At 43.7% G+C, this 26,332-nt stretch overlaps 1 protein-coding gene across 2 annotated transcripts in view; it reads left to right on the top strand.

Annotated features, from left to right (window-relative positions):
- The first annotated feature begins 5,029 nt into the window (after positions 1–5,029).
- TNRC6B (trinucleotide repeat containing adaptor 6B) overlaps positions 5,030–26,332 on the top strand; it is a 284,827-nt gene continuing 263,524 nt past the window's right edge. For both annotated transcript variants that reach the window (XM_030815502.1, XM_030815504.1), the window contains exon 1: positions 5,030–5,218. The gene's annotated coding sequence lies outside the window, so the exon portion shown is untranslated. The remainder of the gene's footprint in view (positions 5,219–26,332) is intronic.

Raw genomic sequence — 26,332 nt, 5'->3', positions numbered from 1 at the left:
AGCAAAGAAAAGATTCTCAGAGTAAAACGTATTGGTGAAGCCATGGAAACAAGGACTGAGAAAGGCTCTTGGATCTTGGCCACAAAAAGGTTATAGATGAGCTTATAGAAATGAATTTCAGTAGAGTTAGGGCTAGAAGCCAGGTTCAGACAGAGAAAGAACGAGAGAGCATTCCTGGTGGTGGAGATGGCCACAGGCCATTATTTAAGAAGCTAGGATAAGAAAATAGAGAAGAAAGGGAAGGAGCTATTTGAAGGGAGTGGGAAAAAAGCCAGATCTCAGTTGGGACATGGTGGAAGGACCGCTAGAGGCAGTAATTTAGCCGGAAAGAGGTGTATTTCTTTCCTTGAGTTTATAGGGGGTAAAGAGGATGGGGCTGAGACACTAAAGACTACGAGGGCAACTGTTCATTGAGGGCTGGTCATCTCCCCAGCTGCACTGTGGGGTTCCCAAGTCAGACATCCCAGAGGCAATGTAGCAGTGTGGACAAGAGCTTACTCGTTGAAGTCAGACTGCCTGGGTTCAACAATAGGTTAGTTAGCCCTTCAGTGCCTCCATTTTCCTATCTAGAAAATGTGGATAACAATGGTTGTCGTGAAGATTAACAGCCATAATCCACGTAAAGCCCTCAGTACAGTGTATGACACACAGCAAGTGTCCACCAAAGGGTAGTTATTATTAACCATAATCCTGGTTCTCTTGTGAGCCGCCTCCTGTGTGTCTAGCATTGGCCAGCACACATGAGGGGGTCCAGTGTTTGCTGCTTAACTAAGTAGCTTCTCAGCAAGTGTGGTCATAAAAAATGATAGGTGATTTAGAAGGTGAGACAGACACAAGGGATGTGTTGCACAGTAAATGCTCCCAGACATGCGATAAATGCTTATAAGCATGTCCTCTGTAATCAGCACTCTCTAGAGAGTTTCCCTGCCTCATTGCTCTTGGTCTTTGGCAATGGCTACACCCACTGCCCAAGCAAGCAGTATCAGCTGTCAGCTGTCCCCTTGTCTTTTGGATCAGATTCCTTTACAGGGATCTTCCCATTGTTATAAGCTTCAAGAATTGGAGAATGCTTAATGAACACTTCCAAATTCTTCATAGCTATGAGGGGCCAGTGCAAAGGGCGGAAGGAGTTCTCCTGTGCCACAGAAATTAGAGCTGGAGCAGATCCAGCTTGTCATCCCCCCTCCCCCAGCTTGTGGGTTATTGCAGAATTGTTCACAAAAATTCCCATTGCCTTGGAATTTGTCCAAGCCAAGGGCAGGGATCACAGCACAACCTCTCAAGGGAAAAAAGGAAGGCCTGTTGCTTGAGATGGCTCAGAGCACTTTTGGTAGCCAGCCAAGGCAGCTATCACTCATGAAATCTGCCTTCCCCTCCAGCAAAAAGCCAACTGTATAGAACACCACATATAGAGCGCTAAGAATAGCACAGCGCTCCAAGAACATAGTGCACTTGGCCTGCATACAAGCGTGCAGGGCTTAACGAGTCTTTTTACTCTGAAAGCTGGGTGGGTTGGAACAAACAAACAGAAAAATATTTTCCCCAAGTAGCATGCAGAGAGGAAATGAGAGCGAGCACAAGAGAGCACCCTGGCATAGCATTCTCTGACCTGGGCTGCCTTTTCAGGGTATGAGTTGATTCCACAGGCACCAAAGCATGCCTGTAAGCCCTGCAGTGCAGACACCCTCACCCCATTCATTGGCTCAATATTCACACCAGGCTGAGCAAGCCCCAAAAGTCCTGTCATTGGCTGTGACAGGAATTGAAACCCATCTTCTCCACAATAAATATTTGATTGACATATTGGCTTCCTATAAGTATAGAAAGCGAGGGCAGGTTCCATCCAAAGCTGCAGTTCTGGGTGATGAGAGCTCTCAGAGCCCAGAAAAGACCCTGAACCACATCCCACTGTTTGTTGGAAGAAGAAACTCATTTGTGGGTCTGTTCATAAAAGAGTCTGGGAAGATAGTCTCCTTAACAGTGTCTGGATGTAACAGACTATGGGAGGCTTTTACTTTATAACTTTCTATATTGTCCAAAATATAGAATATTAAATATTGAGTTAACATTATATTTACTCAATGTTACTTTTTTTTTTTGAGACAGGGTCTTGCTCTATTGCCCAGGCTGGAGTGCAGTGGTGTGGCTCACTGCAGCCTTGAACTCCCAGGCTCAAGCAATCCTCCCACCTCAGCATCCTGAGTAGCTGGGACTATAGGCACAGGCCACCATGTGCAATTATTTATTTTCTTTCTTTTTGTAGAAATGGGCTCTGCCTGTGTTGCCCAAGCTAGTCTCAAGCTCCTGGCCTCAAGCAATCCTCCTGCCTTGGCCTCTCAAAGTTCTGGGATTATAAGCATAAGCCAATGTGCCTGGCCTCAATGTTACTTTTATGATCAGAAAAACGGCCATCTTATTTGGAAATTATTTTCCTATTCTTAAGTGGGCAAATAGGAGAAGGTTTCAGGCATTTGCTTTGTCTCCGGGAGGGAAGGCACAATGAGGTGGAGTGGACAAATTGCTGAGGCCTTTATGGACAAAGATTCTAAGAACAGGCTTTGGCCTTCTCTGGACATTCCCATTCTGCTCCCTGCCACCAGAGAGCAAATGTTGTAAGTCACCACACATCACCAGTCTCTTGCCTAGCTAACCGTAACGCATTCTTTAGTTCTCTTTGAAGGTGTCACTTCTTCCAGGCAGCCATTTCTGTCCCTCCAGAGATGGAGTCCCATGTCCCTACCATTTGCTTCCAGGGCACCTTCTCACAGCACTGCATCATGGTTATCTGCTTATCTGCTGGACACCCCTACTAGACTGAGGTCCTTGAAGGAAGAGAGAGTGTATCACTCATCTGCACAGCCTTTGTAACTTAGTAAAGTGCCTGACATGCTCACTAAACATTTACTGAGTATTTATTTGAGGGCCTTTTATGATCATAACAATGCGAAGGACACAAAGATGAAAAAGAAACCATCTGCTTCAAGGTACTTACAACTGAAATGTATCAATTACCCAGAAAGTCAAGCACCAACTTAAGTGCTAAAACAGGGGTCCAAGCAACCAACTTTGAAGGTTAGGAAGGTTTTAGATTCTGAATGTTTCTCATTCATTGTGTTTTTGAGTTCAGAATCCCCATATTGGAAGGCTAATATGGGGTATGTGCATACAATTTTAAGGATTCACGTTCTCACAACCTATATTAGAATTTGATGCATGATCTTTCTTTTGTCCTTCTTGCAGTTGTCCTAGGAATACATGCCACTTACTCTTAATTGACGTTTATGAAATACCTTGGCTTCATTTGCTGAAAGGCTCTAAGTGTTGAGCATTGTTACTATGTTACAATGGTTGTTTTATTATTAAAATAGTGCCAAGGAGGTTACACAACAGCTTGGATCAGGAAGTGAAACGAGGGCGGTGATCCCACTGAAGCTTCAGGGGATGGGGATTTGGGACGGTAAAATGTTAATTACCCAAGATGGAATGTGGGCTAGAGTCCAGCGTTGTGCTCCTGGAGATCATTTCGGTCGCAAAAGCTCAGGGCTGGCACTCTGGCAATGGGTCCTAAGCATCCTGCCCTCCTCTGGCTGAAATGTTGGATTCACTTCGATGAATGCTGCTACAGAGAAAGAACCCAGTGGCCACCAGCCAGGAGCACACGTCTTGCTCAGCATCAACTATCCTGGAAGATTTCCAGGAGCTGAAGGGCTGTTCTCTTTGCATGCAATAAATTATTCATTTCTAAGACAATTTATTGTCTCTCTCTTTAGACTTGATTTCTCCTAGTTTTCCAGCTCTTGAGGACTCTCTCCAAAGAATGAGTTGTAGATGGTTGGTCAGGGGTTGTGAGTGGCGGGTAGGCTTCACATAAAAGGATGGTAGAAATGTCTACCTTAACTTAAAGGGGAGAGGAATGGGTCCTGGGGAGGAAGATGCGGTGGAGGCAATGACAACCTCTCCATAGTAAGTCCCCAACAAAGTCACTTTCAGAAACTGACTGAAGACTTTGAGTTCCAAATGAAACGTTTTTAAGATGCTGGGTTGGCTGACAAGTACATCATCTAAGGTGGAGGCACTAAAGCATAATAAAAAGAGTGAAGTCTCTGCAGTTTGACCCAGGACCAGATGACAGGTCTACCAACGACTTTGTATCTGGATGACCTTGGGCAAGTTTTCTAAGCTCTCGCCAGCCTTAATTTCCCATCTATAAAAACTGGATACTGCATCACTCCCAGGTTTAACCAGATAATGTTTGTGAAGAAAGCAGCCCAATACTTGGCACAAAATAGGCATGGGAGTCACTATTATCGTCAACTACTGGCCAAACAACCAGACTTGACCCCAAATCCCCAGTAAACAATTAACCGTAGCAGAGCGAATCCGGATCTGACGCACCTACTTGCCCAATAAGGTGCCAGGAAATAACACAGTGGAGTCAAACCAATGGTATTAGCCCTTGTTGTTGGACGGGCTTTCTTGCTGTTCCACCAATAGCTTGAAGATTTGAGTGGGAAGTGACATCTTGACAGTCCAATGACGCACAACCAGCCCACACTCAGCACTTCGGTGGGGATAAATCAAGGAGCCGGCACGTATAGATTCCGTTATAGGGCAGTACTGGATGGAGAGAGGAACTTAGGGAAACAGCGCCGAGGCAAGGCACTAATGAGCTAAAAATAAAGAAAAAAGACGATGGTTGCGCCAAGCGACCTCGGCCGCCATCATGCTCTAGTTTCCCCTGAGTCTCTCTGGGTCCTCGACCGAGGAAGCGGCCTCTGGGATGCTGAGGGGGTGTGTCCCCGCATGATTGGCTCAGGCAGCTCAGCCAATCCTAGCTCGTTAAACGGGAAGCACTTAACCAATGAGGGGCGAAGGCAGCAACGAGGAATTGGAGGGGCGGAACGACAGCTTGACGGGCACAAAAGCCAGCCAGTGAGAGCCGGAAGCATCCTCCCTGCGGCCAATGGAGTGGGGCTCTGGGCGGGCCCCCGAGTGTTTGTGTTGTGGTTTTGGGGGAGGGATGCGGAGGGGAAAGTTTGTTTATTTTGTTTTTAGTTTCTGGGGTCCCCGTGCTTCTGCAAGGCGAAACGGGAGGGAGTGACCCCCGCGCCCCTCAGTCCTCCCTACGACGTCGCCTCCATAGTCTGCGGAGAAGCGGGGACTGCGCGCCTCGCCTCACAGCGAAACGCCGCGCACTCGGAGCCGGCACGGCTCGGCGGTGAGTGAGGTGCGGCGGCCGCGCCGTCCTTCCCCTCCCCCGCGCCCCGCCAGGACGGAGCGGGGCGGCCGGGGGTCGGCGAGGACGCCCCCGGGGGCGCGCGGCGCGGCCCGGGGCGGTGAGCGGAGGCGCGGCGTGTGCGTGTCCTCGCGAGGGAGCGCGCGTGGGGCGGGGAGCGGGCCGGGGAGGGGGCGTGAGCGCGCGCGGGGCTGGTGCGGCCGGCGGCGCTGAGCGCGCGCTTCACGGGAGCGGGCGCCGCCGAGATTTGAGTCGAGGGGCAGGGAGGGACTCGGGGCGACGTCCGGCGCGCGGGCCGGGGCGCCCCGAACGGCCGGGCAGGCACGGGCGGGCGCGCGCGCGGCTCCGGGCGTCACGCGCCAGCAGGTGTGAGCTGGGGGAGGGCTTCCGGGTGGGCTGGCCCGGCCGAGTCGAGTTCGCTTCCCGTCTCCGGGGGGCCTCGACGCGGGGACACCTTCCCGGCCCGCGGAGGCGCGTCCGCCCCTGGCTGGCGGTGGCAGAGGGAGGCGTCAGGCCTCGGATCCTCGGGTCCCTGCGCAGCGTCCCGGCCTGTGTGCAGGACCTGCGTGACAGGGTGAATGCGTTCCACACCCCTCGCCAGGGCCCTGCGTGTGCCGCCACTTGGGGAAGCGGCTCAGACTCGGGACAAGGAAACGAGGGGCACGGAGAGTGTTTTTACACCTTCCCGTGGTCCAGTGCCCTTCAGTTCCAGACTACCGGTTTATTCGGCTGTAGAGGCTGGACATCCGATCCAGCGAGACACGCTGTAGTAGTTAAAGGCGTCCAGTAACGGTCACCTCTAGTCAAGCGCCTTAAGGACCAGCTTATTCTGAATTCTTTGGAATTCAGGTTACCAGCCTGGGACTTTAAGTTCGTGCTTTCTCATGTGTTTTGGCTGTTTTATTACTTTTTAGCATCAGTGCTAGAGATTGAACAAGAGGATGGTGAATTTCAAGTTGGTCATTTGTATTATAATTTAAGCAAAATTATACAAAATTGGCCAAAGATATTTCTTCATAGTGAATAAAACAAGCCAAGAATCAGTAAATAAAACATTAGTGCCCCCACCAACAGTTAAGTATATATAGAAAGTGTGTAGAAATGATACACATTAGCATTTTGTGAAAGTTTACTAATAGAAGTTACTTCTCTCCGCTGTGGGAGATTTCAGTAGTATAAGGTTTCTCTTGATTTGGAGAATCATCAGTGATCTTGGCTTTGGAAGTACAGATGTGTTTTGGGTAGCGTGTAAATGCCTCTTATAGAGCGGAACTTTTAGCACATTGTCTCTACAGCGTGCGGCATTGCTGTAGGCAGGTAGTGGGAGGGCTATGTAGTGCCCACTTGCACGAAGGCATATTCACCAATATCCAGAATACAAATCAGACTGGCTTGTCCCACGTGAGACGTGGTGATGATGATGATAATAATACTTTTATATTTTCTTAGTTCTTGACTATTATTAAGGGCTTATCCCAAACACCATTATTTGAGCAGAGTGGTTTCTGATAGGAATTCCGTAGCTGCTTTTGTATGGTAACATATAAATGTCATGCCCTTGAAAAAAATTTCCCTCATTCAAATGGAAGCACTTAATTTTTTTTTTTTTTTTTTTTTTTTTTTTTTTTGAGGCAGAGTCTTACTCTGTCGCCCAGGCTGGAGTGCAGTGGCACAATCTCCGCTCACTGCAAGCTCCGCCTCCCGGATTCACGCCATTCTCCTGCCTCAGCCTCCCGAGTGGCTGGGACTACAGGCGCCCGCCACCATGCCCGGCTAATTTTTTTGTATTTTTAGTAGAGACGGCTTTTCACCATGTTAGCCAGGATGGTCTCCATCTCCTGACTTCATGATCCGCCCGCCTCGGCCTCCCAAAGTGCTGGGATTACAGGCGTGAGCCACCGCGCCCGGCCTTAAAAATGTTTTAAAGTCAGAGCAATACCACTTGTTGAAATGGCAGTAATAATAATAGCTAACATTTATTGTATGCTTACTCTATGGTAGCCTTTTTACATTTTTTCCCCTAATTCTTACCCCAAGCCTGTGGGGTAGGTATCATTACTATTCTATGAATGAGAAAAGGGATCTCCAAGAGCCACACAGCTACGCAGTTCAAGGGCATAGGTTTAGTCTCAACGTCTGTCTGGTTTGAGAGCCTACGCGTGTTTTTTTGCCTCCTTCCTGAATTATCAGAGGGAGAAAGGGCACTGAAAAGTAGAGAGGAATAGAAAAGGAGAATACCACTGATGATTAGGTTGCCCATACCTAACTTAAGAATTTAAATTAGGCTGGGCGCGGTGGCTCACGCCTGTAATCCCAGCACTTTGGGAGACCGTGGCAGGTGGATCACTTGAGGTCAGGAGTTCGAGACCAGCGTGGCCAACATAGTGAAACCCCCGTCTCTACTAAAAATACAAAAAATTAGCCGGGTGTGGTGGTGGGCGCTTGTAATCCCAGCTACTCAGGAAACTGAGGCAGGAGAATCGCTTGAACCCGGGAGGCGGAGGTTGCAGTGAGCCGAGATTGTGCCATTGCCCTCCAATCTGGGAAAAGAGCGAAATTCAGTCTCAAAAAAAAAAAAAAAAGTGTACATTAAGCTCATTCTTGGCTTTTAGAAATTAACATTTTTGCAAAAGTACATCTTATTTCTTCCCTGTTTAATTTTTATAAAGATTGTAAAAATATATTATAGTTCAGAGTTCAAGGCTTTTAGAGCCCTTTGTGCAGATCTCTGCGCCAGTCCCGGGCTATTGTGTATTGTGATAAATTGTGTGCTTTTCCAAGGACTAAGTGTTATTCATTTTTCTATCCAGCACAGTGCTTGGCACATAGTGGGAACACAGAAAATGTTAGTTGACTAACATTTGATTCTAAGGAGCAGAATCAAAGTGTAGATTTTGGATTCATTTTAGTCGTTGAATTGTGCAGTTTTAGTTTAACAGAGCAATAAGAAAATGACTAGTTCATGTGCAAAATGCGCGTTTTGAAAAAATACTTAAATGGAGCAACTCGTGGGGTCTTGGAAAATTCCACCAGTTTGCTGGATCTCTCCGTTCTACTATCATGTTTGAGCTTCTGTTCCTCTCACTTCCAGAGTTCTGAAAGAGCAGTCTATGCTGGCTGCTTCCCTTTCTTCACTTCTTCACTACACAGTCATTCTTTAAACTTTTGCAGCCAGATTGTTCCAAGGTTGCCAATTACCTAGTGGGTAAATTTCCCACATTGGCCGGGCACGGTGGCTCACGCCTGTAATCCCAGCACTTTTGGGAGGCCGAGGCAGGTGGATCACAAGGTCAGGAGATCAAGACCATCCTGGCCAATATGGTGAAAAATATTTTCTATTTTTTCTGTTTTTTTTAGTCTGTACTAAAAATAGAAAAAAATTAGCCAGGTGTGGCAGCGCACGCCTGTAGTCCCAGTTACTTGGGAGCCTGACGCAGGAGAATTGCTTGAACCAAGGAGGCGGAGGCTGCAGTGACCGGAGATCGCACCACTGCACTCCAGCCTGGGCAACAGAGCGAGGCTCTGTCTCAAAAAAAAAAAAAATTTCCAAAACGCTTTTTTCAGTTTCATCCTTTTCTGTCTCCCTGCAGCAGCCAATCCTTTTTGACAACTCCTATCCCTTTAAAAATTTTTTTAAAAATAACATACAGTAATATTGACTTTTTATGTGTGTTTACAGTTCTGTGAATGTTCACACATGAATGTGCACAGTCAGGATCAGAACGGTTCCATCACTCCAAAAAAAACTCCATTGTCCCATCCCTTTGGATCACGGCTTTCTCTTTTCTTTTTCCTTCCTTCCTTCCATCCTTCCATCCATCCATCCATCCATCCATCCATCCATCCATCTTTCTTGTCTTTCTTTCTTGTCTTTCTGATAGAGTTTCGCTCTGTTGCCCAGGCTGGAGTGAAGTGGCATGATCTCGGCTCACCACAACCTCTGCCCCGCGCCCCCCCACCAACTTCACTGGGTTCAAGCGATTCTCCTGCCTCAGCCTCCCAAGTAGCTGGGATTATAGGCACGTACCACCACACCCAGCTAATTTTTGTATTTTTAGTACAAAGAGAATAGAAGGTAACATTTGTTTATTTATTCAAAACATTTGTACACTGCTGGCTGGGCGCGGTGGCTAACACCTGTAATCCCAGCAGTTTGGGAGTACGAGGCGGGTGGATCACGAGGTCAGGAGATCGAGACCATCCTGGCTAACACAGTGACCGGCCAGGCTGGTCTTGAGCTCCCGACCTTAGGGATTTCACCATGTTGTCCAGGCTGGTCTCAAACTCCCACCTCAGCCTCCTGAAGTGCTAGGACACGGATGAGCCACTGTGCCCAGTCAGCTTTCTTAACTCTCTGCCTTTCCTTAAGTTTTTCTAACATCATACTGTCCTCCTCCTTACCTTTTGGGGCATCATTCCTTTCCTGACTTCTATCCCAGAGATAAACACTAAGGTCAGTTACTAAGGGCTCCTTTTATTGTTTTATTTTTCTCTTTTTCTAATCCTCATAAGTGTTATTTATGAGACTTAACTGTCACCTCTGTATATGCTAGCCTACATATCCGTGCCTCACCTCTCTTACATACTCCAAAACAAAATCCATATTTACCTGCTGGCATTCTTTTTGTTTTGTTTTTGAATTGGAGTCTCGCTCTGTTGCACAGGCTAGAGTGCAGCGGTGTGATTTCGGCTCACTGCAACCTCTGCCTTCGGGATTTAAGCAATTCTTCTGCCTTAGCCTCCCAAGTAGCTGGGATTGCAGGCGCACACCACCACATCTGGCTAATTTTTGTATTATTAGTAGAGACAGCTTTTCACCATGTTGGCCAGGCTGATCTCGAACTCCTGACCTCAAGCGATCTGCCCACCTCAGCCTCCCAAAGTGCTGAGATTACAGGCGTGAGCCACCGCGCCCGGCTGGAATTCTTTGCTACTTTTTCGTACTCAGTATGTTGAAAGTCAAATAATGCCTCCCATTAGTATTAGTTTCTGTTAGTTATTGTTAGTTTCTATTAGTTATTCTATAATTTATAATTATAGTTATTATTAGTGTTTTTCAGTGGTGCCATCATCCTCTCAAGTTTGCAACCCTGGAGCATTTGGAGGGCCATAGAATAAACTCTGTTATTTCAAACCTGGAATCCTGCTACTTAGTTATGATACTGGCTGCTGCCCCTTTGCTGCCAAGCCAGCCCGGATCCAGCGACCTGAGAGGAGCGTGGGTAGTTGGAGCACTTAGAACCCCTTTAGAATTGTACCATTTCCTTGTGATCAAAACCCTTCTATGACTTCCCATTGCACTCGGGCCGGTTTGGGATTTTACTTTTTATCCCATGAGGCTCTGTGTGTTCTGGCCTCTCCAACCTTCTCTCACTTCTTTTACACCCCACCCTCCTCTCTGAGCATCTTAACTGCAAGGTCCTTCTTTCAGTTCCTCAAATTGCCGAAGCCTTTTCCGGCCTTAAGGCTTTTGTTTTTGTATACACCTGCACCGCTCTTTGGCTTAGGCTGTCCTTGCTCTGCTCCCCACTAGCTTTCACCCAGCTAACTTCAGGTTCAGATTAAATTGTCACCTCAGAAAGGTCCTCCTTTATGCTCTCATCCCACTACCCCCATCCACCCTCAGTTAAGACTGGCAGAGGCCGGGCGCGGTGGCTCACGCTTGTAATCCCAGCACTTTGGGAGGCCGAGGCGGGCGGATCACGAGGTCAGGAGATCGAGACCACGGTGAAACCCCGTCTCTACTAAAAATACAAAAAAAAAATTAGCCAGGCGTGGTGGCGGGCGCCTGTAGTCCCAGCTACTCGGAGAGGCTGAGGCAGGAGAATGGCGTGAACCCGGGAGGCGGAGCTTGCAGTGAGCCGAGATTGCGCCCCTGCACTCCAGCCTGGGCGACAGAGCGAGACTCCGTCTCAAAAAAAAAAAGACTGGCAGAGCTCCTGTTATTTTTTCATAGCTCTCACCACAATTCATGATTCAGGAGCATGTCTGTTTTGTTCACTGTATCTCCAGAGCCTGGCCAAGTGTCAGGCATACAGCAGACTTCCAGTAAATGTTTGTAGGCTGTGTTGTAAGTCTGGGCTTTTGCTTTTGTTATTTATTGCTATCCTGTAGTTTTTTTGTTTTTTGTTTTTTTTTTGAGACAGAGTCTCGCTCTGTTGCCCGGGCTGGAGTGTAGTGGCGCGATCTCGGCTCACTGCAACCTCTGCCTCCTGGGGTCAAGCAATTCTTCTGCCTCAGCCTCCTGAGTAGCTAGGACTACAGGTGTGCACCACCACACCTGGCTAATTTTTGTATTTTTAGTAAAGATGGGGTTTCACCATATTAGCCAGGCTGGTCTTGAACTCCTGACCTTGTGATCCACCTGTCTCAGCCTCCCAAAGTGCTGGGATTACAGGCGTGAGCCACCACACCCAGCCTATCCTGTAGTTTCTGGTAGCCTTGCTACCTCCTTACTGTCTCCTCTGGGACTTGATCTTACTGTTGGAAGTCTTGCCACAGTGGGATAGATTCCAAAATTACTGAAGAGGACACCGATCCTGTTCTGAATTGTACCTCTGCCTGGAAGCCCTTATCACTAAGCCAGACTAGATCTAAACTAAACTGTGCTGAGCTCACTAAGTCCCACAAGCATTGCATCTTGGTTGTCCAGCCTGGGGTCAGCACTTGCAGCTGTTATTCTTCCCGTATTTCAACCTGCTCTTGATTTCTTCCTCCTCCCTCTACCCAGCATGGGGCTTCTAAAGACCTTGTATACTTTCCAGCTGAGCCTGCTTACCCTTTGACATTTTGCAGCCTGTTGACATTGACAACTGCCTCCAGTGTCTCACCCCTGCAGATTGCCCCCACACTGATCTTCCTGAAACAGTGCTTTGTTTATGTTTCCTGCTCCCTCCCAAATCGACCACAGGCACTAAAGTTTGAAAGCCTTCAATGGTGTTTCATTGCCTAGAGGGTTTAAATGCTTTAGCTTGTTATTTAAAGTTTCTGGACTAGCACTGTCCAATAGAAATAGAATGTAAGCCATAAATATGAGCCACCTATGTATAGATTTTCTAGTAGCCACATTAAAAAAGTAGAAAGGGGTGAAATTGATTTTTGTAGCATTTTATTGACTTCAGTATATCCAAAATATTATCATTTAAATAGGTAATTGGTAAAAATTATTAATGAGGTACTTTACATCCTTTTTTCTAGTTAAGCCTTTGAAATCTGGAGTGTATTTTTCGCTCATATACATCTCAGTTCAGAGTAACGACATTTCAAGTGCTCAGTAGCCACATGTGACTAGTGGCCACGATGTTGGACAGCACACCTCTAAACCGTGCTCTCCACAGAGTTGAAGGGCCATACCTGGGTAATTCCAGCCACTGGCCTTTTGGCTACTATTCCCCTCACCTAGAACCAGCTTCCTTATCCAAATGTGCCAGCCTTCCTTGCCAAGAAACACAAGGGGACACCAAGATCAAAGGGGGACCCTAAGATTAAAATTTAAGTTCTCGTCATATTCTCTGAAAACTTTTAACAATTTTTTTGGTGTCATTGTTTTTTTCATATAGTGATTACTTACAGTATTTACCAATTTACATTATAATCAGAGGTAATATTACAATCTTTAACAACAGGTAAAGCATGGACCAATAAGAATCGGTGTCTGATGAATTAGAATTGATGCCAGCTGTACACAGCCTCAGTGTTCTCATTTGTGTGTACCTGCTTAATAGCAACGCTGTGTACTGTATTTTTTTTTTTTTTTTTTTTTTTTTTTGAGGCAGGGTCTCACTCTTTCACCCAGGCCGGAGTGCAGTAGCATAAACATGGCTCATTGCAACCTCCATCTCCTGGGCTCAAGCAGTCCTCCCACCTCAGCCTCCTGAACAGCTGGGACTACAGACATGCACCTCCATACCTGGCTCATGTTTTGTAGAGACGAGGTCTCACTATGTTGCCCAGGCTGGTCTCAATCTCCCAGGCTCAAGCAATCTGCCTGCCTTAGCCTCCCAAAGTGCTGGGATTACAGGCGTGAGCCACCGTGCCTGGCCTGTGTATTATTGACTTCCCCCTAAGACTGAGTTTCTTGAAGGCAGGCATTTATCTTACCTGGTTTGCATCCCTAGAACAGTTTCTGACCAGGCCTGTAGTAGGCAGTGTGTAAATGTTTTAAATAAATGAACAAATGTTACCTTCTATTCTCTTTTATTCTTTTTATGTGCTGTGCTTTGTCTTTCCAGTTAGAAACTGAAATGTAAGTCCTTTGAGTACAGAGATCATGAATTATGAAGGTGTATATGGTATATTTGCTTGGTTGTCTTCATAGGAGCATTTCACCATCCTCTGAATGTCGATTTGTGCTTTCTTTTTCCCCCAAACCACCTTATTGAGGTATGATTGACATACTAAAAGCTTTAGGTATTTAACATATACCACTCGATGTGTTTGGAGATTTTCTTTTAAAAAAAATAACTTGTGTTTAGATATTGTTATGGATTGTCAGATTGGGTCATTAATGAAGTTTGACAGTTTTAATGAGACTGACTTTCTTTGTGGTTTATAAACAGGCTCCGAAAGCAGCTTCAAAAGTAGAGCTCCAAAATAGTTCCATAATTATTGTAATTAATGCAAGTCTTCCAGAATTAGGGCAGAGTTGGAGAGTCTCTGAATTAGGAGTCAAAAGTCCTGGATTCATTTGTATTGCTGACATTTGCTTGAGTGCATACTGGGTGCCAAGCGCAGGAATGATTGAAAATTCAAAAACTACAGTATGGGAAAAAAAATACCCCTTTAACACAAAGGTAAAATGATTAATTCTTCCTAGGAAGATCTAATTTCTCTCTGTTCTCTTAGACTTTACTCATTTCTGACATAGACTACATTATATCATGTTTCTTAATCTGTCTCTCCCGCTGGATTGCAAATTTCTTAAGTGACACTATTGTAGTCATCTTTGCATCCCTAAGCACATACTGTACTGTGTCTGTCATATCGTGGACACTCAAATGTTTGTTAAATAAATAACTTGAAGTAAGTTACTTAGCTTTGCAGAGTCTTAGTTTTTTCTTTTGCAAGTAGGAACTCCTCTGCTTCAGAGAATTGTTGAAACTGGGGTGAGAATAATCTTTTAAAGCTACAGATCTGTTCTGTATATATCTTAATTTAAAACATTTACTTAAAAAACAAGTGTAAATCTGATCATATTTCTCCCCTACTTAAACTGTTAATAAGGCTGGGTGCACAGGCTCGCGCCTGTAATCGCAGCACTTTGGGAAGCTGAGGCGGGCAAATATCTTGAGCTCAGGAATTGAAGACCAGCCTGGGCAACATAGCAAAACCCTGTCTCTGCAAAAAATACAAAAATTAGCTGGGCGTGGTGGTGCCTGCCTGTAGTCCCAGCTACTCGGGAGGCTGAGGTGGGAGGATAGCTTGAGCCTGGTGGCAGAGGTTGCAGTCAGCCGAGATTGTGCCACCACACTCCAGTGTGGGTGACAGAGTGAGACCCTGTCTCAGAAACAAAACTGTCATTGAGGCCTAAAGACCCTGATAAGAACCTGAATTCTTGTTCTTGCCTTTTTCACTGACCGCCCAGTGAAGCTTCTGCCAGCGTCCCCTGCCTCTTTTCCTGCTGTCTTCCCCCTTGCTGAGTATACTCTCACCATACTGACACTCTTCAAGCTCCTGAAATATATGTTCTTCCCTACCCAAGGTCCCTTCCTTGAGCATGCTATTCCCACAGCTGGAAGCCCGCAGGCCCAACCTTAGTTGATGCCTCTTCAGTCCTGAGCTCAGTGTGTGTGTCTCTTCTTTAATGACTTCCTAATCACCCCGCTCCACATTAGAAGATCTCAATTGTATAATTATTTAATTTGTATATTATATTTCCCCTTCTGGAAAATAGCTACATGAATAAAAATACTCTGTTTTATTCACATTTGTGTCACCAACATCTAGCACTGTGAGTTGCACATAGTAGGTCCTCAATAAATATTTTTTCAAATGAAGTTAAGAAAGATAATTTAAAATAGAATTTCTAAAAAACCTCATTTTAGGCAAAGCTCGGTGGTTCATGCATGTAATGCCAGCACTTTGGGATGCCAAGGCAGGCAGGTCACTTGAGTCCAGGAGTTTGAGACCAGCCTGGGTGACATGGTGAAACCCATCTCTACAAAAAAAAAAAATTAGCTGGTTGTGATAGTGCGCGCCAGTAGTCCCAGCTACTCGGGAGGCTGATACAGGAAGATTGCTTGAGCCTGGGAGGCAGAGGTTGCAGTGAGCTGAGATTGCACCATTAAGCTCCAGCCTGGGTGACAGAACAAGACTCCATCTCCAAAAAAAGAAAAGAAATTATGCTTGGGCATGACATGATGACACTCTCACTAAACATTTGAATGCATAGACATGCTGAATGCTGTGCTAGGAGCTAGGACTACAGAGGTGGGGCGAAAGGAGATCTTTGTTCCCAAGGAATGCACAGCCAGGTGGGTGAGACAGATGTGGACACAGATGAGTGCCATTTAGTGTAATAAGTGCTGGAATAGACAGTACAAGGGGTGCGGCGGGGATGAAAAGGAAGGTCATCAACATGATGGGGAGGTTGAGAAAGCCTTCCCAGGGAAGGTGACACTCGCACTAAGTTGTGGAGGAAAAGGGCATTTCAGGCAGAGAGAACAGCCTGTGCAGAGGCATGAGGGAGCATTTTTAGTATGTGGAGAAGATGACGGCACAGCGGTATGCTTTACAAGGCTGGCATTAGGGTACAGGGCTAACAGCTGACTTACAGTTGAACCGTGATATGTCAGACTCAGCCTCTTACACTCCACTGCAGTTTAGGATGGGAAATGACCTTAGAATAATGATCTGACTCTGTATGTTTGAATTCATAAAGGCATAGAGTACCATTCAGAGAAGATAATCATAAACCACAATGGCACTTGTCACTTCTAGTTAATATATTTGCTTCAGTGGTGTACCTATAACCATGCAAATGATGTTAGGTGGAATTAGAAAGTGGTGACTCATTTAAGCTTATCTGTAGGAGCAGAGAGTGTAAAGGAAGTGACTTCCAGATCACCTGAGGTGAGTGCTGATACCATCTCAAATGGACCAGACACTGAACCAGTGAAAGGGAGGAAATCAGAAAAGAGGACTACCCAGAAGGGCCTCTGGTATATGTTCTGGGAAAGACAGTTCCTACAGCTTGAAGGTCTTTACATATCTCCAAGTCTCCAAGCGGTTCACTGAGCTAATATTAATCTAATTTAATTCTCACCCAGATTTGAAAAAGGGAGATTAATTGGATAAAAATGTAGCCCATTTTCCTTCATTTACTCCTATTTGTTTTCAATGTCTCTTTCCTTTTCTGTCTCCTCCTATCCATTTTTCTCTCCCTGTTACTCTTAAATAGTGCCTCCTTTCCCCATCCACCCCATCTCTAGCCATCTTCCATTCTATTTCCGCTAAGTTGCTTTCAGTTGCAGGATGTCCATACCGTGTTGGTTAAACTAATGTTTCTCAGCTTTGCATATTGAGAGCTTGATATTTTTCAAATGGGAAGAAGTGATTATGCTCTGGTAGTGCTGATTACACTCACAAGATGTTAACTGACTTATGGTAATGCCGATTTCTGCAAGTTCTGTGTATGTATTTGATCTACATAACAAAGGGCTAAGGAGCTAAGTGATGATAGGGAGAATGGTAGTAATGAGTGCAGTTTAGTTTAAGATGTTTGGAAGAGAAAGGACGGAGAAAAATGGAAGCAGGAGGAGGTTGAGAAGGTAACACCTTTAAGTAAGATAGAAAATCAGGCTGGGTGCAGTGGCTCATGCCTGTAATCCCAGCACTTGGGAAGCCAGAGTAAGAGGATCACTTGAGGCCAGGAGTTTGAGACCAGCTTGAGCAACATAGTGAGACCCCCATCTCTACAAAAAATGTTTTAAACATTAACTGAGCATGATGGCACATGCCTGTAGTCCTAGCTACTCAAGAGGCTGAGGCAGGAGGATTGCATGAGCCCTGGAGTTGAAGGCTGCAGTGAGCTAGGATTGCATCACTACACTCCAGCCTGAGAGACAGAGTGACACCCTGTCTCAAAAAAAAAAAAAAGAAAAGAAAATTCTATAATCTATTAAAAGATACACAGGAAGGACCCAGGGGAGAAAGAAAAATGGAAGCTGCTTAAATGGAGATGGTAGCAGATTTGATGGGACAAGGCCACCAGATTTCTCCCATGGTCACAGGTAGACTATACTCATTGGAAGTTCCTTGTAGTATCTCAACAGGTAAGAAGAAGTCATGGGTTCTCATCTTGGATACCTTGAGCTCAAAATGAGTTTATGCTACTTTGTTTTGTCATGGCACCCACTAGAATGGTTTGCACATAGTAGGTGTAAACAGTCGAGATAAAGTCACAGGATTGAAAGATGATACTGATTATACCTTTAAACTTGTTACCAGGTAACACTATCTGTGGTTTATGACAAGGGAACATGTTTATTAATCCTCTTATCTTGTGAATAGTACAGTTACACTGAATTCTTTTCCTAAAGGTGTTGATTTATTAAATGTGTACATTAAAAATATGCCAGATTTTTTTTTTAAGACAGAGTTTCACTCTTGTTGCCCAGGCTGGAGTACAATGGCGCCATCTCGGTTCACCGCAACCTCCGCCTCCTGGGTTCAAGCGATTGTCCTGCCTAAGCCTCCCGAGTAGCTGGGATTACAGGCATGTGCCACCACGCCTGGCTAATTTTGTATTTTTAGTAGAGACGGGATTTCTCCATGTTGGTCAGGCTGGTCTTGAACTCCCGACCTCAGGTGATCCGCAGCCTCCCAAAGTGCTGGGATTACAGGCGTGAGCCACCCTGCCTGGCCCAGAATTTTCATAATGCTGTTTTGGCATGTCTTTATTTAAAAATATGTATGTATCTATCTCGAGCCTCAAAAACTGGAAGTGGACCAGGATTTCTAACCTGGAGACCCCCTGGTCAGCATATCAAGAGAAATGTCTTGGGTACTTGCTGTGTACAAGATTCTGATGTGGAGGAAGGCAATCCAAAGTAAAAGATGAAACGGCTGCTCTCTGAGGAGCTAAATGTCTTCCTCCTGTGAAAATCCTGCTGATGGTGTCTCATGCTCAGTAATATCCTTTTCCTGAGGAGAGGTTTTACTCAGATGTTATCTCTATGGACCTTCTAAATAAAGACTCTTTCCTGTTAGACGTACCATGGACAACAGATTTTAAATTAATCTTTCACCGTCTACTCTTTAGTGAATTTTGTCAACCTTCTTTTTACTATACAAGTTTTATATTTTTACACCAATATGTTTAAAATTTACAGTGTTTTGTCTTGCAGTTTGGCTCAATTGTCTTAAACAAAAGGCCACAATACTTACTGATTCCACCTTAAACCATGCAGGTGGGTCTGTGGACTGCTTTAGAAAGAAGAGATCTTTTTATGCCCCACACCCCACTATGTAGCCAAAAGGCTCAGAGGGGAAAATACTACTTTTACAACACCAAAAAACAAAAGCAAAACATAAACGGTAAAAAAGGCTCTTGGTAGAAATCACAAAGACAAGAAGAATGAATGAAGATGTAAAAGACATCACATTTCAAGCCAGTAAGGGATGGTTTGAAAACTAAAAAGGGGGCCCTCTACCTGTCCCCCAAAACTTGTGACTCGGCCTCAGCACATTGTTGCGCCACCCTGCGCTTCCTGAACTGGCCAGAGCCGGGACTCAACCGATGCAGCACGTTAGCTTTGGAAGCAGACGGTCTCTAGACTGACTGTGCTGAAAAATGTGTATTTAATGTCATTTTCTCTTGCTTTGCTTTAACCTCCTGTTTTTCAGACCTTGGGCTTATCATTCAGGGTGCTTTTCAAAAAGGTAACTGGAGGCTGGAGAGGGGCCCCTGCTTCACCTCCGTCTGGAGAGGTGTGATGCTGTTGGATACCCTGTCGCTGACAACCCCCCTGCCCAGTACTTGAATCTTGAAATCCTGACACATTGAATCTGGAAACATTGCCATATCCTTTAGTTTTTCTTTTCTCTGTGGCTTTGGACTTTGACCTGCTCGTTTTTATGTTCATGCCACCATCCTGAATCTAAATCATCCTTGTTCTATTTCTGGGTTATTTAAATAGCTCTGTAGTCAGTTGTCCTGTTTCTAGTTTCTCCCCAGAAAACATTTCCTACGCACTATTTTCTTTTCCTCTCTTTAGCAACCTGTCCTTACTGTGTGAAATCCAAACACCTTTGTTCGAGCCAAGTTCGTTTACTGCTCCCATTTATCAACTGTTGTTTCTTTCTTTTGAATCTTTGCCTTCTGTACAATCTTTTCTCCGTTTTCCATATTATTTTCTCTTTTTGTCCCCATGCTCTATAAAGGTTTGACTTATGTAAAATTTTCTCCCTGCTTCTGGCTGCCAATTCATTGTCCCCCTTACTCTAAAAAAGCCTTCTCGAAACTTTGTCTTCCTGAAAGCCTTTCTTAAGTAACGCCCCCTTCATTTGGATATAGTTTGTTCTTAATGATGTGATTGTGACGATAATGAATTAAGTAGACTTTGCTAATTGGATTCATTAGTTCTAATGGCATTTTTATAGATTTTGGTGTTTTTTTAAACAAATATATCATTTACAAAGAAAGACAATTTTACTTTCCAGTCTTTGAGTTCTAATTCATACCTTAATGTCCTGGCTAGTACTTTGAGTACCATGCTGAACAGAAGTGATATGAGTGGGCATTCTTGCTTTTCTCCTGTGTCTTAGGGAGAAAGTATTTAGTCTTGTATCACTAACTGTGGTATGATCTGTGCTTTTTCATAGTTGCATTTTATCAGGTTCCAGAATTTCTCTTTTAATCCTAGTTTACTGAGAATTTTTAATCAGGAATGGAGATTGTTTCATTGGATGTGCTTTTTAAAATATATTAAATTATGTTTTTTCTTTTTTAGTCTGTTAACATGGTGAATTATTTTGACTGACTTTTGAACATTAAACAACCCTGGATTCCTGGGATAAGCCCCATTGGTCATGATAGAGTATATATATATATATATATATATATATATATATATATATATATATTTTTTTTTTTTTTTTCCCCCGAGACAGAGTCTCGCTCTGTCGCCAGGCTGGAGGGCAGTGGCGCGGTCTCGGCTCACTGCAACCTCTGCCTCCCAGGTTCAGCCTCCTCCGCCTGCCTCAGCCTCCTGAGTAGCTGGTACTACAGGCACACACCACCATGCCCAGCTAAGTTTTGTATTTTTAGTAGAGATGGGATGGGGTTTCACTGTGCTGGCCAGGCTGGTCTCAAACTCCTGGCCTCATGTGATCCACCCGCCCTCATGTGATCCACCCGCCTTGACCTCCCAAAAGTGCTGGAATTACAGGCGTGAGCCACTGTGCCCGGCCATCATTTTTTTTTTTTTTTTTTTTTTTTTTTTTTTAATTTAAAAAAAAAATTTTTAAAATAAAAAATGCACATGACTTTTTTTTTTTTTTTTTTTTTTGACAAAAAGTCTCACTCTCTTGCCCAGGCTAAAGTGCAGCAACCTTCACTTCCTGAGTTCAGGTGTGTGTCACCACACCCAGCTAATTTTTATAAGTTTATTAGCAACAGGGTTTCACCATGTTGACCCACCTTAGTCTCCCAAAGTGCTAGGATTACGGGCATGAGCCACCATGCCCAGCCAACCTATGGATTATTTAGAAGTGTTATTTGATTTCCAAATACTTGGAAGTTTCTATTATCTTTCTGTTATTGATTTCTACTTTAATTTTATTGTACCAAAGAATAGACTTTGTGTTTCTAGGGTCCCCAAGACTATCCCTAGGTTCAGTGATTACTTAGGAGAACTCACAGGGCCCAGCATATGGTCATACTCATGACTAAGATTTATTTCAGTGAAAAAATACAGTGCAAAATTAAAAGGGAAAAGGTGCTGGTAGAAACCGGGTGCCCAGGTGCAAGCTTCCAAAAGTCTTTTCCCAGTAGAACATACAGGACACACTTAATTCCCCCAGGAACAAGTTGTAACAATATGTGTGAAGTGTTGTCTACTAGGAAAGCTTGCCTGAGCCTAGGAATCCAGGCTTTTTATCAGGAGTTAGTTTGGTACCTAGCATGAACCAAAATTTCAGGCTCCCAGTAGGAAAACAGGTGTTCTGCATGAACCGCATGGTATGTAGAGTTTAGACACAGTAAACCACCCTTATCAATTAGAGAATGGTGGAAACAGTCCTGAAATTTAGATTCTCAGATGCCACCCAAGAGCCAACCTTTTTGCAAGCTGACTATTCCAAGGATAGTAGCCTCCGGTTATGCTATTTGAATTCTTTTTGGTACACTTTGTATAACCGAATCCTTTAAAATGTATTGAGATTTGTTTTATGGTACAGAATATGGTCTGTCTAGGTAAATATTATTTGTGCATTTGAAAGGAATGTATGTCCGCTGTTGTTGGATTTATTATTATTACTTGAGACAGAGTTTTGCTCTTGTTGCTCAGGCTGGAGTGCAATGGCGTGATCTCGGCTCACTGCAACCTCCGTCTTCCAGGTTCAAGCGATTCTCCAGCCTTGGCCTCCCAAGTAACTGGGATTACAGGCATGTGCCACCACGTCTGCCTAATTTTTTTTTTTTTTTTTTTTTGTATTTTTAGTAGCGACAGGATTTCACCATGTTGGCCAGGCTGGTCTCAAACTCCTGACCTCAGATGATCCACCTGCCTCGGCCTTCCAAAGTGCTGGGATTGCAAGTGTGAGCCACTGTGCCTGGCCTGGATTTAATATTTTATAAACGTCGATTAGGTCAAGTCGGTTGGTAGTGTTGTTCAAGTTTTCTATGTCTTTACTAGTTTGCTGTCTACTTGCTCTATCAATTATTGAGGAAGGGTATTGAGATTTCCGACTGCAATTATGGACCTGCCCATTTCTCCTTACAGTTCTGTGTTTTTACTTCATGTATTTTGTTGTAAGGTGCATAAATATTTAGAACTATAATGACCTCTTGATGAATTATACTCTCTGGCCATATTAAATGAACCTCTTTATTTCTGGTAACATTTTTTGCATTGAAATTTACTTTTTCTGATGTTACTGTAGCCACTCCAGCTTTCTTTTAATTAACATTAGCCTGGTATATTTTTTTCCCATTTTAAAATTTGTTTCTTTGTTTTTAAAGTAGCCTTGTAGGCAGCATATAGTTGGGTCTTGCTTTTGCAGTGGCGTGATTTCGGCTCACTGCAACCTCTGCTTCCTGGGTTCAAGCGATTTCCCTGCCTCAGCCTCCCGAGTAGCTGGGATTATAGGTGCCCACCACAACGCCTGGCTGATTTTTGTGTTTTTAGTAGAGACAGTCTTTCACCGTGTTGGCCAGGTTGGTCTCGAACTCTTGACCTCAGGTGGTCTGCCTGCCTCAGCCTCCCAAAGTGCTGGGATTATAGGCATAAGCCACCATGCCTGGCCTGAGTCTTGCTTTTTAAAAATAATTTGATTTTATAATTTGTTCAGATCATTGCCATTTAATGTGATACTGATATGGTGTGGCTTAAACTTACTATCTTGCTATTTGTTTTCTATTAGTTCCATATATTATTTATTTTTCTTCTTTTTCTGCCTTCCTTTTCCCTAAGTATTTTTAAATTTCATTTTATCTTCTTTTTTGGTTATTTAGCTGTATTTCTTTGTGTATTATTTTAGTGATTTATAATATGCATCTTTTACATACCACAGTCTATCTTCAAATAGTATAGTATCACTTTCATTATAAGAACTTTACAATTAGGCTGGGCATGGTGGCTCACGCCTGTAATCCCAGCACTTTGGGAGGCCAAGGAGTTCAAGACCAGCCTAGCCAACATGGTGAAACCTTGTCTCTACTAAAAATACAAAAATTAGCCGGGCATGGTGGCCGGCACCTGTAATCCAAGCTACCTGGGAGGCTGAGGCAGGAGAATCGCTTGAATCTGGGAGGCAGAGGGTTGCAGTGACCTGAGATTGTGCCATTACGCTCCAGCCTGGGCAACACAACGAGACTGTCACAAAGATAAAAAGAAAACTTTACAACTGTATGTCTCCATTTCACCCCTCCAAGGTTTTGTATTATTGTTACGCATATTACTTATACATATGTTATAAATCCCACAACATGTTATTTTTTAAATTTTACTTTATTTATTTATTTTTTGAGATAGAGTCTCACTCTGTTGCCCAGGCTGGAGTGCAGTGGCGTGATCTCGGCACTGCAACCTCTGCCTTCTGGGTTCAGGCAGTTCTCCTGCCTTAGCCTCCTGAGTACATGGGATTACAGACATCCACTACCATGCCCAGCTGCCCAGCTGATTTTTGTATTTTTACTTGAAACGGGGTTTCACCATGTTGGCCAGGCTGGTCTCAAACTCCTGACCTCAAGTGATCTGCCCATCTCGGCCTCCCAAAGTCCTGGGATTATAGGTGTGAGCCACCGCCCCGGCCATATATTATTATTTTTGTTTTAAATTAACCATTTGAGGAACGACCAGACTATTTTCGAAAAGGGCTGCACCATTTTACAATCCTACCAGCAGTGTATGAGGGTTCCATTTTCTCCAGATCCTTTTCATTGTCTGGCACTTTTATTGTCAGCTATCCTACCGGGTAGGAAATGGTATTTTCATTTGCGTTTGCCTGAAGGCTAATGATTTTGAGCATGTTTTCATGCACTGATTGGCTATTTGTATATCATTGTTGGAAAAATATCTATTCAGATCCTTTGCCCATTTTTAAATTGGGGTACTTGTCTTATTGTTCAATTATAATATTTCTTTATATATCTAGATATATATCCCTTTTTAGACACATGTTCTGTGAAATTTTCTCCTAATCTGCAGGTTGATGCACTAAACTTTTAATTTTGATAAAGTTCAGTTTATCTTTTTTTTTTCTTTTGTTATTTGTGCTTTTGGCATATCTATGTAGACTTTGCTTAACCTAAAGTCACAATGATCTAATTCTATATTTTCTTCTAAGATTGTTATAGTTTTAACTCCTACATTTACATCTCTGATCTATTTTGAGTAAATTTTTGTGTATGGCGTAGGGGAGGAGTCCAACTTAATTCTTTTGCATGGGGATATATAGTTTTTCGAGCCCCATTTGTTGAAAAGACTATTCTTTTAATTCATTTAATTATCTTGGCAACTTTCTTGTGAAATTGGCTGTAATTGAGGGTTTACTTCTAGATTCTCAATTCTATTCCATTGATCTATATGTCTGTCTTTATGCCATTACCACAATACGCTGATTGTTGTAGCTTTGTATTACGTTTTGAGATTAGGGAGTTTGAGTTCTCTAACTTTATTCTTTTTCAAAATTGTTTTGGCCCTTCTGGATCCCTTGAATTTCCACCTGAATTTTAGGATAAGCTTGTCCATTTCTACAAGGAAGTCAGTTGAGATTGTGATAGAAATTGTGCTGAACTTACAGATCAATTTGGCAAATATTGCCATTTAAACAGAATGTTGCTTTATGAACATTTGCTGCTTTTCCATTTATTTAGATCATCTTTATTTCAACGTTTTATGGTTTTAAAAGTATAAGTGTTACACTTCTTTTGTTAAATTTATTCCTAAGAGTTTATTCTTTTTGATGTTAGGTTTTTCTTTTCTCTTTTTCTTTTTTTTTTTTTTTCGTTTTTGTTTTTGAGACAGGGTCTCACTCTGTCGCCCAGGCTGGAGTGCAGTGGCACGATCACAGCTCACTGCAGCCTTGACCTCCCGGGCTCAAGTGATCTTTCTACTTCAACCTCCTGAGTAGCCAGGACCAGAGTTGCACGGTACCGTGCCTGCCTAATTTTTACATTTTTTGTAGAGACAGGGTTTTGCTTGCTATGTTGCCTAGGCTGGTCTCGAACTTCTGGGCTCAAGTGATCCTCCTGCCTCAGCCTCCCAAAGTGCTGGGATTACAGGCCTGAGCCACCGCACCCAGCCCAATGCTAGTTTACATGTAATTGTTTTCACAATTTTATTTTTGGTTTGTTCACTGCTAATATGTAGAAATGCAGTGGATTTTAATACATTAATCTTGTATCCTGCAAACTTGCTGAACTCATTTATTAGTTGTGATAGTTGTTCATTGGATTCCTTAGGATTTTCTTTATACAGGATCATGTCATCTGCAAATAGTGACAGTTTATATTCTTCCTTTTAAGTCTAGATGCTTTTTGTTTCGTTTTCTGCCTAATTGTCCTCCAGTACAATGTTGGCCAAAAGTGGCAAGCCTGGATATTTATCTTGTTTTTGGTCTCAAGGGGACCACTATGATCTTCAGTCATTTGCCACTAAGTATGATGTTAGCTGATTTTTTTTTTTTAAGATGGCCTTTATTGGGTTAAGGAAGTTCCTTTTTACTCCTAGTTTTCTGTGCATTTTTATTAAGAAAGGGTATTGAATTTTGTTAAATGCTTTTGCTGCTTCTATTGAGATGATCATGTAGTTTTTGTTATTTATTCTACTGATGTGGTATATTACATTGATTTTTGTATATTAAACTAACTTTGCATTCCTGGGATAAATCCCACATGGTCATGGTGTATAATCCTCTTTTTTTTTTTTTTTTTTTTTTTTGAGACAGGGTCTCACTCTGTCACCAGGCGGAAGTGTAGTGGCACGATCTTGGCCCACTGCAACCTCTGGCTCCTGGGTTCAAGCAATTCTCCTGCCACAGCTTCCCGAGTAGCTGAGATTATAGGCATGTGCCACCACAGCTAATTTTTGTATTTTTAGTAGAGACAGGGTTTCACCATGTTGGCCAGGCTGGTCTTGAACTCCTGACCTCAGGTGATCTGCCCACCTCGGCCTTCCAAAGTGCTGGGATTACAGGCGTGAGCCACTGCACCTAGCCTATAATCCTTTTTTATAGATTGCTATATTTGACTTGCTAGTATAGTTTTTAAAGGATTTTCACATCTATGTTCATAAGAGATAATGGTCTATAGTATTGTTTTTGTATGTATGTGTTTTTTCTTGTGGTGTCTTTTTCTAGTCAGGATAATACTGGTCTCATAGAATGAATTGTGAAGTGTTCCCTTCATTTTTGGAGGGTGGGGGTAGAGGGAGG

The sequence above is a fragment of the Nomascus leucogenys genome, chromosome 7b (genome assembly GCF_006542625.1).
Source record: "Nomascus leucogenys isolate Asia chromosome 7b, Asia_NLE_v1, whole genome shotgun sequence".
Taxonomy (NCBI): Eukaryota; Metazoa; Chordata; class Mammalia; order Primates; family Hylobatidae; genus Nomascus; species Nomascus leucogenys.
This window is presented reverse-complemented; position numbering and strand designations above follow the sequence as displayed.